This window comes from Fukomys damarensis, unplaced genomic scaffold, assembly GCF_012274545.1.
Source record: "Fukomys damarensis isolate Sample0158 unplaced genomic scaffold, DMR_v1.0_HiC HiC_scaffold_29, whole genome shotgun sequence".
In the NCBI taxonomy this organism is placed as follows: Eukaryota; Metazoa; Chordata; class Mammalia; order Rodentia; family Bathyergidae; genus Fukomys; species Fukomys damarensis.
Window position 1 is genome coordinate 10,278,515 of NW_022900941.1, and position 13,744 is coordinate 10,292,258.

Below are 13,744 nucleotides of genomic sequence, written 5' to 3' on the forward strand. Positions count from 1 at the left end.
TAGCTCATATAACATGCTTAAGTAAATGCAAAGTAATTTAAGTTATCCCCTGTATACTATCAGACCTTAGTGCAATTAAACTGGAGAGTAATAGTCTAAGAAAGTGCAAGAACTTCACAGACACATGGAAATTAAATAACACCCTTCTGAACAACCATTGGGTCACAGAGGAAATTAAAGAAGAAATGAGATAGTTTCTACAATTAATAATGAAAATACAACATGCAGGAATCTATGGGACACAATGAAAGCTGTTCTACAAGGGAAATTCATAGCAGTGAAAGCCCATACTAGGAAAACAGAGTGAGCTCAAATAAAATACCTAATGCTTAACTTTAAGCTTTTAGAAAAAGAAGAGCAAGACAAACCGAAAGCTCATACAAGGGAGAAAATTATAAAGATCAGAGAAGAAATTAATGCAATGGAGACTAAAAGAATTATACAAAAACACCAATGAATCAAAGAGTTGGTTTTTCGAAAGAATAAAATCAATAAACCCTTAGCCAACCTTATCAAAAAAAGGAAAGAAAAGGCTCAAATTCATGTGATTAGGGATGAAAAAGGTGAAGTCACAACAGATCTACTAGAAACCCAGAGGATCATCAATACCTACTTCGAAAATCTGTACTCTAATTAAATGGAAAATACAGAAGAAATGGACAGATTCCTAGTTACATATGAACTTCCAAAGTTGAATGAAGAAGATATAAAAAGTCTAAACACCCCAATTACATTCAGTAAAATTGAAAATGTAATTAAAATATTATCAACACAGAAAAGCCCAGGTCCTGGTGGCTTCATTGCTGAATTCTACAAGACATTAGAGAAGAACTATCACCATTACTCTTTAAACTCTTCAATGAAATTGAAAGGGAAGCAATACTTCCAACTTCATTCCTGGAAGCAAGTGTTACTTTGATTCCAAAACCAGAGAAAGACCAAACCAAAATGGAGAAATACAAGCCAATCTCCCTATAAACATAGATGCAAAAATCCTCAGTAAGATACTGGTAGGCAGAATACAGAAGACCATCAAGAAAAATCATACACCCTGACCAAGGCAGATTTATCCCAGGGATGCAAAGATGAGTCAACATACATCAATCAATAAATGTAACACACTATATTAACAGAGTCAAGGACAAAAGCAATATGATCATCTCAACAGATGGATTAAAAAGCATTTGACAAAGCTCAACACTCATTCATGATAAAACCCCTACAGAAAATTGGAATAGATGGTCTTTATCTTAACTTGATAAAGGCTATCTATGAAAAACTAATAGCCAATATCATAATGGTCAAAAACTGAAAGCCTTCACGCTAAAACCAGGAACAATACAAGGATGTCCACTATAACCACTGTTGTTCAATATACTTATAGAAACATTAGCCACAGCAATTAGACAAGAGAAAGAAATTAAAGCAATAAAGATAGGAAATGAAGAAGTTAAACTGTCACTATTTGCTGATGATATGATATGCTACTCTACACAGAAGACCCAAAAAACTCTGCAAAAAGACTTCTAGACTTAACTGACAGATTCAGTAGAGTAGCTGGACACAAAGTCAACACTCAAAAATCAATAGCCTTCTTGTACAAAAATAACAGACTCACTGAGAGAGAAATTAGGGAAACAATTCCTTTCACAATAACATAAAAAAATGAATGATCTAGGAGTTAGTCTAATGAAGGAGACAAAAGACCTCTACAGTGAAAATTACAGCCTCTGAAAAAAGAGATAGAAGAGGATATAAGAAGACAGAAAGACATCCCTTGCTCCTGGGTAAGAAGAATCAACATAGTGAACATTACCATAATTCCAAATCTGCTATACAGATTCAATGCAATCCCAAATGCAATCCCAACAGTATATTTCACAGAACTTGAGAAAACAATCCAAAAATTCATTTGTAACCAGAAGAGACCTAGAATAGCAAAAACCCATTCTAGGCAACAGAGACTTGGCAGGGAATAACACAATTCCACCTTGAAACTATACTACAAAGCCACTGTGATAAAAACAGCATGGTACTGGCAAGAAAATAGACCCAAGGATCAATGGAATAGATTAGAAGATTCAGAAAGAACACCAGACCTACTCAGTTATCTCATCTTTGGCAAAGGAACCAACAATCATCTTTGGAGGAAAGATAGCTTCTGTAGTAAATTGTGTTGGAGAAACTGGCTTTCAGTTTGCCAAAGATTAAAACTAGATCCCTATCTTTCACCATACACTAAACTAAAATCCAAGTGGATTAAAGATCTAAATATTAAAACAGAAACACTAAACTTACTGGAAAATAAATTAGGCAAAATTCTTGAAGACATTGGCATAGGAGAAGACTTTATGAACAAATCCTCAGCAGCACAAGAATTTGCACAAAGAATCTACAACTGGGATCTCATTGTATTAAAAAGTTTTGCAGTGCAAGAGAAATTACTAACAGAGCTAAGAGAATCTACAATGTGGGAAAATTTTTTACCAGCTGCTCCTCAGATAAAAGACCACTATCTAGAATATACAAAGAATTAAATAAAATCAGATCCGCCAAATACAAAGACCTGTTCCAAAAATGAGTGTCTGAAATGGACAGACATTTCTCAGACAAACAGGTAAAAGCAGTAAATAAATACATGAAAAATGTTCAACATCACTGGTCATTCAAAAGATGCAGATGAAAACAACACTGAGATTCCAACTCATCCCAGAAAGAATGGCTGCTGTCAAGCAATCAACCAATAACAATGCTGGTGGGGTTGTGGGGAGAATGAAACCCTTCTCCATTGTTGATAGGAGTGCAGATTGGCGCTACCACTGTGGAAATCAATACGGAGATACCTCAAAAAACTGAGAGTAGCGATCCCATTCGACCCAGCTATTCCCCTGCTGGGTATCTTTCCAAAAAAATTAAAAGAGCCATAGAACAGTGGTATAGGAGCACCTTCATTTATAGCAGCACAGTTTGTAATGGCTAAAACTCAGAAATAGCCCAATTGCCCAACAACTGGAGAATGGATAAAAAAGATATGGTTTCTTTATAAAATGGAGTTCTACTGAGCCATAAAGAATGAGAAACTAGAGTCATTTATAGATATATGAATGCACACTGAAATAAATAGGACACACGAGTAAATACTGAATAGTTTCTCTGGTGCAAAAAACTAAAAGTGTAAATAAGGTTCAACTGGTATAATTTATAATGTGAAATAGTAAGAAAATGGCTAAAGGGGAAGTGGGAAGGGTGGGGAAAGGAAATAAGGGAAAAGGAAAAATGTGAAAAAAGGAAAAAAATGGAAACAAAGCCTTTGTAAATAGGGAAGGGTGAAGGGGGTGAAGGGAGGGCAGGGGCTGGGGAAAAAATAAGAACCAAGATACATCATGTAAAGGTACAAAGTCCCAATGATAAATGTAACTGCATTGTTTGCTTTAAATGTACCAATAAACTTAATGGGGGGTGTGAGCTAACCTTTCTTCCAGCTGGTTTCCTGTTTCTGTTTTAATATTTAGTTCTTTAATCAATTTTGATTTTAGTTTAGTGCATGGTGAGTGATATAGGTCTAGATTTAATCTTTGGCAAGTTGAAACCCACTTTTTCCAGCACCATTTATTAAAGGTGCCATCTTTCCTTCAGTAAGGGTGTTTGGCTCCTTTGTCAAAGATGAGGTGGCTGAGTGTGTCTGGAGTTGTTTCTGCATCTTCCAATCTGTTCCACTGATCTTCAGATCTGTTTCTTTGTCTGTATCATGATTTGTTTTTAAATCACAATAACTTTGTAGTAGAGTTTTAAGTTGGAGATTGTGATACCCCCTACCTTGTCTTTATTGCCTAGAATTTCTTTTGATATTCTAGGCCTCTTCTTGTTCCAAATGAATTTTTGGATTGTTTTCTCAAGATCCAGACTGCTGGAATTTCAATTGGGATTGAATTGAATCTACATGGCAGTTTTGAAAGTATGGCCATTTTCACTGTATTGGTTCTTCCTATCCAGGAGCAAGGGATGTCTTTCCATTTTCTGATATCATCTTTGATCTTTTTTCAGAGTGCTGCTCTTTTCAGAGCATAGCTCCAATCTTTACCTCTCCTTAGCTTCAAGCTCATCCCTGCACTGAGCACCATCAAGGAATGGAGTACATCACTTTGTAAGTGTGGTTCATGTGCTTCTTCCTGGAACCAGGAGTGGGTTCCTCATCACAAACCACCATCAAGACAATGATGCTTTGAGAAAAACAGGAATCCTAAGAAATGTGCAAGGGATGAAGAGAGCAGAGAGGCCAAAACACTGTCTTGCATTTCAAAATAATCACTGAGCACATGGAACTGTTTGTTGAATTCTGTGAGGACCTCCTAAAGATGAGAATATGGAGGATCAGGTGAGCGCTTCCTCTACACGGAGGTCTGGATATAGAAATGGAGTAGGTTTACCATAGAGGTACACAAGTGTGTTCCCTGAGTTCTGTCTCTGTAGTGGGAATCAGCATTTCCTGTGTTAAAATCCCGTATTCCACCCAGTCACATTCCACTAACACATTTTTTCATAATGCTTAGTCATGTTTCTCTCACCAGAGACAAAACAAGGGTGAATGGAATAATGCTTGGCAGCAAGTTAGACAACAGCAATCATTTTCAGATGCGAAAGAGAAACACAGGGAAAGAGAAAACCAGTGGCCGAGTTGTGTGTGTGTGTGTGTGTGTGTGTGTGTGTGTGTGTGTGAGAATGTGCACCTACCCATGTGTTTTAACCCTCAGATAAGTGGCAGGGCTTTTAGATAGGCTCAGTGCCTTCTGACAGAGAGAGAGGGAAGAACAGTTGCTTGAACTTTTATTTCTTTTGACTTAGAGACCCAGGATGGTTGTAGGCTTTTCCTAATAGCCCAAGTATGGTCCTTTTGGAGGCTGGGCTTCTTGCTGCCCGAAGTCCTGACCACTTAGCCTATGCTCAGTTCCCTCTCTCTAAAATGTAACTCATAAACTGCACATGCATCTTAAAGCTCTGGTGGGAGCTGCTATAGGGTAGAGGAAAGGAGCTGGAATGGTCTGTCGCCCTGCACGGCTTCCCACCACTTTCAGCTTTGGATGTGAGGTCAGAGAAGGGAGGGAAGAGTGCAAGAGGAAGTACAATGGGGCGTGGGCTGGAAAGGGGAAGGGTCTAAGACCTCCGTGAATGTGCACGCCAGGGCACTAGGGGAGAGGGCTAGTGTCACAGTTGCCGCGGAGACCTCCTTGAATAAGTAATGAATTTACCTTGAGCCCCTCCCAGCAGGGGAGAATTGTGGGAGCCCATTCCCATGGTGTGCCTATGGGGGGCGGTGGCCAGAGCAAGGTTGGGATGTGGGCCTTTCCAGCGGCCTCCTCCTCCTACGTTGTGAGGCTGTGGAAGATGTCAGACACAGCTCTCTTCCCCGGGGGAAATGAGACACTCAGCAGTAACAGGTTTGCTATTTATCTTGTCTCCAGAGAGGTAATCTCCCCATTGTCCAGGGCTCTTTTTCCCTCTGTCTCTGTCTCTGTCTGTCTCTCTTTCTCTCTCATACTCTCTCTCCTCTGTCATATGCCTGTTTCTCAAATGCACTATATTAAATTACTGTTGAAATGTTTCGAACTCTCAGCACCAGGATCATATGACAGAATGTATCGAGGTTTGCTTTTAAATCTTGTCCCAGAGAGAGAAATGAAAATGACTTGCAGGATTTTGACACAATGATCAGACACAAACATTTTTATCCCCCACCCCTTGAATAAATAGGAACTTGTCAAATGCCATTACCATATCATATAGATCAGAATTCGTCTCAGTTTTTTTTTCTGGAGGTCCTAAAAGTAATAAAGAGTTATAACCGCATTCCAAGTTATGTTTGGATTATTGACGACTCCATGACCAAAGATTTGTCTGTCCTGAAGGCAGATGGAGCTTGAGCTGATTTATCCCCTGGAGCTGGAGGTTCAACTGCTGCCTCATTGAGTCATAAAATGCCACGGTGAGCTCTGAACCTGACTACTTTTTTCCATCCACTGGGTTTGATGTGATCTGCCATGAGACCAAACCCTCAGGACTCAGAGAGATGGAGGAGGATGAGGGGTGAACTCCATTTCTGGTTTTCATTTGCATGGGGGCAGGGAGAGAAATCTATTCTAATAAAGACCTCTGCCTGTGCTGAGTGATGTGCAGAAATTATTTCCTGCCATCATATCTCCATTAAATAAATAAATTGCTGCTGCCTTTGATTTTTCATCAGGGGACTGTGACTGATCTTGGATGGGTGACTTCAGGTTGAAAGCTGTGTTTGGATGAGTTTGGCCTTGGGTCACTCTGCAGTGATGATGATGCTAAGAAGAAGGTCGAGTTTCTTCACCTTCAGGTAAGGAAGAGAATCCAGCTCATCCAGCATCCTCTTCTCCGTCCACATGTCATTGGCTCTTTTCTAATGAAGACAGATGCCAGGCAACTCTGGTTTATCCAGCTACTCAAAGGTGTAACTGACTTCCCAATTTATTAACAATGGTGATTCATTACCATGACAATTGGGAAAAACTGATTACTTTTGAATTTCTGATGAGGTAATCCTGCCTCTATGCAGCCCTGGTAATGAATCACCGTTTTCCCTCCCTCCTCTGACCTAATTTCCCAAATCATGTACCTGTATAAAATATTGCAGAGAGGGTGTGCATCTATTTATCTTGCAGGAATTCTCTCCTTCTGAATTCAAGGGAGAAGGCGCTCGCTCTCACTGGGAGAGAAGATTCATGAATGTTCTGGGTCTAGAATTTACCAAAGCCAAGTCTTCTGAACAATAAATCTGCATGGTGACAAGGCTTGGGAGAGCCATTCCCCTGCAGCCGACTGACTCTGGAGTTTGTGCCTCACAAAAATGGAGAAATCTGTAAGCATAGTAGGACCCCACTTCCCCCTGTGGAAAGAGGGTACCTAAACCTTAGTCTTCAAAGGCTGTGATTCTCATAATTCTTTTACCTTCATAATGGCTCAACCTGGAAGACTGGAGGTAGCTTTCAACTGTTAGCTTAAATAAATGTTGCCACTGGCTACCATGGTCTTTAGAACCAAAAGTCGGCTGTAAAAGTTGTTCACAAGTGGGTGCTTACTTAAGTACGCAAGCTCCCAGACCTAGGAATCTGACCCTAGGGGACAAGGGTGTCTTGATTACATACTCATTGGTCAGGATAAGGTATGGGAAAGGGTGGAGACACTACCACCTTTCTCTTAATCACTTGTTGACTACTCTCTTTTTATTCTTCTAACTGTGTGAAGCATCCTTAACACAGTTTTTAGATCCCTGGTTAAAAATACTCTAGTGTTTTCCCTGCTGACAAGATCAACTAGCATTCAGCTAAAACATAGCTATATAATCAGGGTACACATCTCCTGGCCAGACACACACACACACACACACACACACACACACAGCAGTTTGAGTTTTTAAAAAACATTCAAACTGCCTTTATTGATTGGTTGTAGTGGTAAATGGAAGAGAGCTCCTGGGGTCACATCCACAGATTCAAAACTAAAGAAGGCATGAGTACCCCCAGGGGATGACTCACTGGATCTTGGTCCAGTCCTGCTCCGTGTTCTGGTGTTTGAGGATAAAACCGATAGATGGGAAGCCGCTGGCACTGAAGCCTTGACTCTGAGGTGGCCGGAGCCCTTTCCTTCTGCCTTTCTATATCAGAGGGAGCAAGACCACAACCTGGTCTCTGCCAAAAATTGGAGGAAGCCTGATTCCTTTGAACATATATTTTCTGAGTGTCTACTTTGTTATGCACTAGGGGACAACTAAATATAAGTGGGATGCAGGGTTGATGCCTCTGGAAATCCTCTTTCATGATGGGACCAGTGTTGTCTGGGTCTTACTGGTACATTTCACATTGTTTTTGTATTTGTCCTGGTTGTTAGTCTAAGTATGTGCTGTAGTTTGGACTTAAATGTCTCCCAAAGGCTCATCTGTTTAAGGCTTGACCCCCAGAGCCTTGCTTTCAGGGCCTGTAGGAATTTAAAGAAGTGGGACCCAGTGTGAGGTCTTTAGGTCCCTGGGGTGGGTGTCCTTGTAGGAGGTTATAGTCTCCAGGTCTCCAGATCACCAGGTCTCCTTGACCATAGACTAAAACCTCTAAAGCTGTGAGCCCAATAAAGCTTTTCCTCTTATATATTGCTTATTTATCTCTGGTATTTGTTACCAGTTGAAACAGTTTGTAGTTGTAACAGTTGAAAATTGGCTAACATACTGGCTTTCTTGGTTTGGATTTTCTCAAAAGCAGACCAGAGCACAGAATCTTGGTTCTACGAGTTATGTAGGAAGCTAAATAAGACAGTAGAAGAAAGGAGTGGAGATAAATCTATTAATGAGTGGGGATTGTAGAGCAACTAATGCAGCTCAGTGGCAGCTCAGTGGCCTGGGGTTGGCCTGGCAGACATTGGGTGGCTGGGATATGCCCATCAAATCCCTTCTCTCTTTGTGAACTGCATCCCCCTGCTTGCTGGGGTTGTGCCTGAGACAGGCAAGCCAACTCCCTGTGCCAGACAAAGTTTTGGAGCAGAGAGAAACAGAGACATGAAAAGGAAGGCAGCAACCAAGCAGCATAGCTGCTGGGGCCAAGGTGGACAAGGGCCAGGTGTCAAGAGTGACACGATGTGGCTCAGACATAAGGAGAGGAGACACAGGCTAGTGTGAGACACTTCTTTTAAAATCAGACAGGCAGGGCCTTAGACTGGGCCTCAAAGGATCCAGAACAAGATCCCACAGATGTTGTGTCGGCTCCTTCCTCTCTCTGTTTTCCTAACACAATTTTCTGGAGTTCCAGTCAGGGTTTTGTGGTATGGTATTACCTAGTAACTCCAGTTAGCCAAGCAGAATCCTTTCTTAGGAATCTACATGGCTGTATGAAAAGAAAAAAAAAAAAAAGCATTTTCTAAGACTTCTGGCATTAAGGGCCATTCTTTTTTTTTTTTTTTTCTTGGTACCGGGATCGAACTTGGGCCCTTGTGCTTGTGAGGCAGGTGGCAGAACCACTGAGCTGAATCCCCAGTCCCCCAAGGACCATGCTGATCTGCATAGATGTGGTATTTTTCTACCATGTTTGAAAATAAAGTCAATGCCCTGGAGATTGGAGTGCTAGAAGAAGAGAAAGAAGGAGGAGGAGAAGGAGAAAGAGGAAAAGAAGGAGGAGGAAGAAGAAGAGGAGGAGGAGAAGGAAGAGGAGGAGGGAGGAAAAGGGGGAGGAGGAGGAATAACAGAGCCGTAGACATGTGAGCTATGAGACTTGGGTTCACAGGGTCAATTTCTCAGGAAGCCTCTCTTTCTCACCTTGGACTCCTACCTCAAGGAGATGGAGTTTGCCATCTTCAGTTGCTCAGTTGTACCTAATCAGTAAGTCTGTGTTTGTGGTTGCATTGTGGTGGTCTGTACTCCCACAATGGCTTTGACCCTGGATATTAATACTGGCTTGTTGAGTGGATGAGGTGCCCTGTTGTAACCTTTCTGGCTGGCTTTTAACTGGACTGTGAATACCGTTCTGGAGGCTGCTGGACACTACAGGCTCCTCATTCTTTGTTATCTATTCTCTCCTGGGCTGTCTTCCATATTCCCCCTGTGCTGTGGCTCAGGGATGGATGGGTTGGGTCCTTAAATGAGAGCTCTCTGAATGGCTCTTTGGGGACTCACTTCATCCATTGACTTCCCCAAAGGGATGGGAAGCTGAGGAGAGCCCACTACTCCTCACCTAAGAAGGAGGCAATTTAAACCCTGACAACTGAGAGCTATGCAATTCAGGCACCCAAGCTCCTTTGCTTTACAGAGAACATGAAATCACAATTGGTGCTCAAGTACTAACATTTGTGTCGTTGATGGAAGAATAGTGCCCCAGTTGTTTGTGTGCCTTGCAGTGTGCCCATGGAGGTCTGTTTCAATATGAAATCACAGTATAAATTTAGCAGAACATTATAAACAGCAATTAAACTCTGCAGATAGGAGACACAATGTAGCTGAAGTGCTGACAACTTGGATATCTACAGAAATCTGCTTGCTTGGGTAGTGACAACCACATGGAGATGGCTAACTTGGGTAATATCCAATTCAAGATGCTGGCATGGGAAGATGCATCCTGACTTTAGACAGGTACTTTTTTGGGGGTAGATGTCTTAGAATGGATAAAATATTTTGTTTGATGCATAGTAAGGATTAGAATACAGTGGGGAGCAGAGTTCATTTGGGGTTGACTATGGGGAGACCTTGAGCTTGGCACCCTTTTTTCCCACTCTTCTGTATCTTCTTGCATTTTGATTTATCTACCTCAGCTCTCTCTTACTTCTACTCCAGGTAGACTCATCCCAAATCCTGATGGCAGCTGGCTTCCCTGCATCTTCAGGGACAACTAAAGACAAGAAGAAAGATTGCTTCAGAGGCTGACACCTTGCTTTTGCATTACAAGCTGTGTGACTCTGGGGCAGTGGCTTGAACTTTCAAGGTGGTAATATTCTTACCTTGTCCCTAGAATTAATTTGCAGATTCAATAAACATGCACAAAGCAGCTTAGTAAATACCGGCTTCCTTTGTCCCCTTATAATGCATTTTCTGCCTTTTTGATCCACTGGGGCAAAGCCCCGCAACTTATGACTCAGGGTCTGTGACCTTGCCGACTCAGGCTTGCAGTCTCATAGAAGCCCGGATCTCTTCCACCTTCTCATGCAGATTGACATTTGTATCAACTGGAAGTCTATCTTCGTATCTTAAATTAGATCTCTGTTTTCTTTAGATGTCCCTTTCCTCTGATGTCACTGCTTTTTCCTTGCAGGGAGTGGTGTCAGGTCCTTTTAATGGAGTTCTGAAGAGATGGGAGACCGGAAGATACTGGGGATTAATGTGGACAGGAGGGTGGGGAACCACTGGACGGCTGGCCACACAGGTCTCCTTACTCAGTCTCTGTTTCTGATTTCATTCAGTTCTTCCTTCCTATCTTATGTGATTTCTTTCCTCCTGCTCTTCTTAGTTTGGTTTTGTTGTTTTTCTGACTACTCAAAGTAATTTCCCTGCTGATTTTGTTTCAAATGTGATCTTAACTTTGAGGAGCAGATTTGTGTGCATGGCATCTGTCTTGATTGTCTCATTTTTGCTATTTTCACAATATTTCATAGTTATGGTTTATAGTTTATCCCTCCCTCCTTCCTTTGTCTCCTCCTTTTCTCTTCACTATGGCATGTCTTACAAATCCCAAATTATGGGGTTATTATGAAAAACAAACAACCCAAACTTGGCAGCGACCTGACCCTAGCAAATGCATAAGAGCCATGTTAATATCCCCAAATAGTCCCTCACCAGGGCCCTGATGTTAGATAAGATGAACATTCTGTGACCATGGACACCTATCACTGGGCCAAAATTGGGACCCACTGGGGACCACTGAGTATCAGCGTTCATACTTATGGTCACCTGTAGGGAAATCGCACTCACTCATTTATTTCATCCAACAAGATGAGGGCCTTGTGTGCACCAGGCACTATGTTAGGGAGTACAAAAGATAGCAGACCCCTTTTCTTATGGTACTTTTGCTTCAATAAGGAAGATAAGCCTCAGACAAGTAATCACCTTCCAAAAGTGTGTATGATAAGTACCGACAAGGAAAGCCCACAGCTCAATCACAGCTTGGAACAAAGGAATCTATTTTGCGGTTGAGTCAGGGCAGTTAGGGGAGCATGCCATGAGGGGATTCCTCAAGGAGTGAGGCTGCAGCTGGAAACTGAAGGATAACTGCAGAGACTCACATCAGACTGGAGGGTGAACAAGTCTGAGCTAGGTGAAGGTGCACAGTGAGGGGCAGGGGGGAGATGGCAGGGTGTGTGGAAAGGCAGAGGGATTGGAACCCCGAACTGAAGGGATGGGTGCTTTAGGGTCTGCAAATTACTTTGGTCTTTATCCTAAGGTCATTGGATGGTCTTCACCAGATCTGTGTTTTGAGAAGTTCTCAGTAGCTATGGTGGTGAGAAGAGGCAAGTTTTGTTAAAAGAGGCAAGTTTTGGTACCAGGAGCCAGTCAGAAGAGCTCTCCAGGAACTGAGGGAGGCAGGAATGACTTAGACAAAGTTGGAGTGGTGGGCAGAGGGACTTGTCTGTGGAAGAGCCAAGAGCACTAGGAGATTGTTGGCTGGGGGAAGAGGAGGACTAAGGCCCAGTTGCCTCCAGGTCTCTGGCCTGGGTACCTGCTGTACAGTGGGTGGCTGGTGGGGCTGAGGGTGGGATTGCAGTGCCCCCTGCCAGGCCTGGGGTCAAGGCCACGGTCTCTGCATTGGGTCTCTCTTGGTGGTTATCTCTCTTCATCTTCATTGTCTGGCTTTCCCTTACTGTTTTGAAATGCAGTTCCACAGGATCCGATTTGATGTGTGTTTCTGAGTAAGAGGGTTTGGTTTTAGTTGAAGTAGCTGCATTCCCACCCTTAATGACCCCCCTGCAAAGTCAAGTAGAACCAGATGTCTAACAAGCTTCTGGCACCAAAAGTCTCATTTAAAACTGGATCAAGGGCCAGAGTGATTTGAGGGACAGGGGTTTTGAAGTGTTGGCCACATGAGATGATGTTTACAAAGTTTCTTGTCAAATGGCATTGAGCTGCTTAGGAGAAAGGCTTCCCTTCCATTCGTATCTTTGTTATGACTGAAGAGCAGCAGGACCTCACTGAAGGTAGCCACAGTCCTATTCTGACAAGGCTGGGCAGTGAGAGGGGTGGGATTAGTCAACATTTCCCTGAAGGAGGTGGAGACTGGAGTACATGGTGCCCTGTGAATGTGGTAGACAGTGTTCCTGAAACAGACAGATGGGTATCCACTGCCCAGTTGTGGCACTACCTCTGTGGGTATGTTAGTCATAGCTTTTTTGCTTTCCCTGTTTTCTGATGCTTTGACAATGTGGAACCTTGCTGACTTTGGAGGCATTGCTGCTACCAAGGTGAGCCAGTACCTAGAGATGATAAACAGGGCTCCAGGGACACACTTTACAAATACAGACCAACCCCCCTCGGAGACTAGGCCTCCAGCCATTTCCTCTATGGGGCTCTCATGTTCTAGGTCACTGCCCATGTGCCCTGATCTCCCCAATGCCACGCACAGGACAAGAGGACAATCTCTCCACCCAGAGCCTGCTGAGATCACTGAAACTAGCCTGCCTAGTCTGCTGGCCTTACCTGGCTTGGTGGCTCCTGCTAGAGCCACATCAGAGGCCCTTGTCTTCAGTTTTTCCCTCTCTCTCTGCCTCCTGATGGACCTGGGCCTCCTCATGCGGTCCCTTTGTAGGGCATGGTGAGTGGCAAGCCATCTTCTCAAAGACAGTTGTCTCCTCATCTGCTGGCCTTACTGTACCTTGATTTTCTGATAAGAATAGCATATTTCAGGAAGTGGAGAGCAAGGGTTTTATGATTCTCTTTTGAGCCCTATGGGCACCCAAGGGTGTGACAAGTGTGCCTGACTAGCTCTGCCAGTTGAAAACCATTTTTTAGGATGGTCCCGGAAGTCTTTGACACTCTTACCATTCAGCAGTAGGGTCTGTGTCCCCTCCTTTCAAGTGGAGGCTGGCTTACGACAGCTTTGGCCAATACAGTTTGGCAGAGGTGATGTGTGGATCTTCAAAGAAGGGCGAGGGTTAATTCAAACTGGCACCCTTGGGACATTTGCTATGGTGGAAATCAGATATCAGGTGTGAAGCCTAGTTAATCCTGGAGAGGCCAGGTGGAGATCAGATTCTTCTCTAA

General features: G+C 42.9%; 1 non-coding gene across 1 annotated transcript; it reads right to left on the minus strand.

Annotated features, from left to right (window-relative positions):
* Positions 1–7,581: 7,581 nt before the first annotated feature.
* LOC117283717 lies at positions 7,582–7,729 on the minus strand. The gene has a single exon (XR_004514748.1). It is a non-coding gene; the product is annotated as a small nucleolar RNA SNORA57 (small nucleolar RNA).
* Between the last annotated feature and the right edge of the window lie 6,015 nt (positions 7,730–13,744).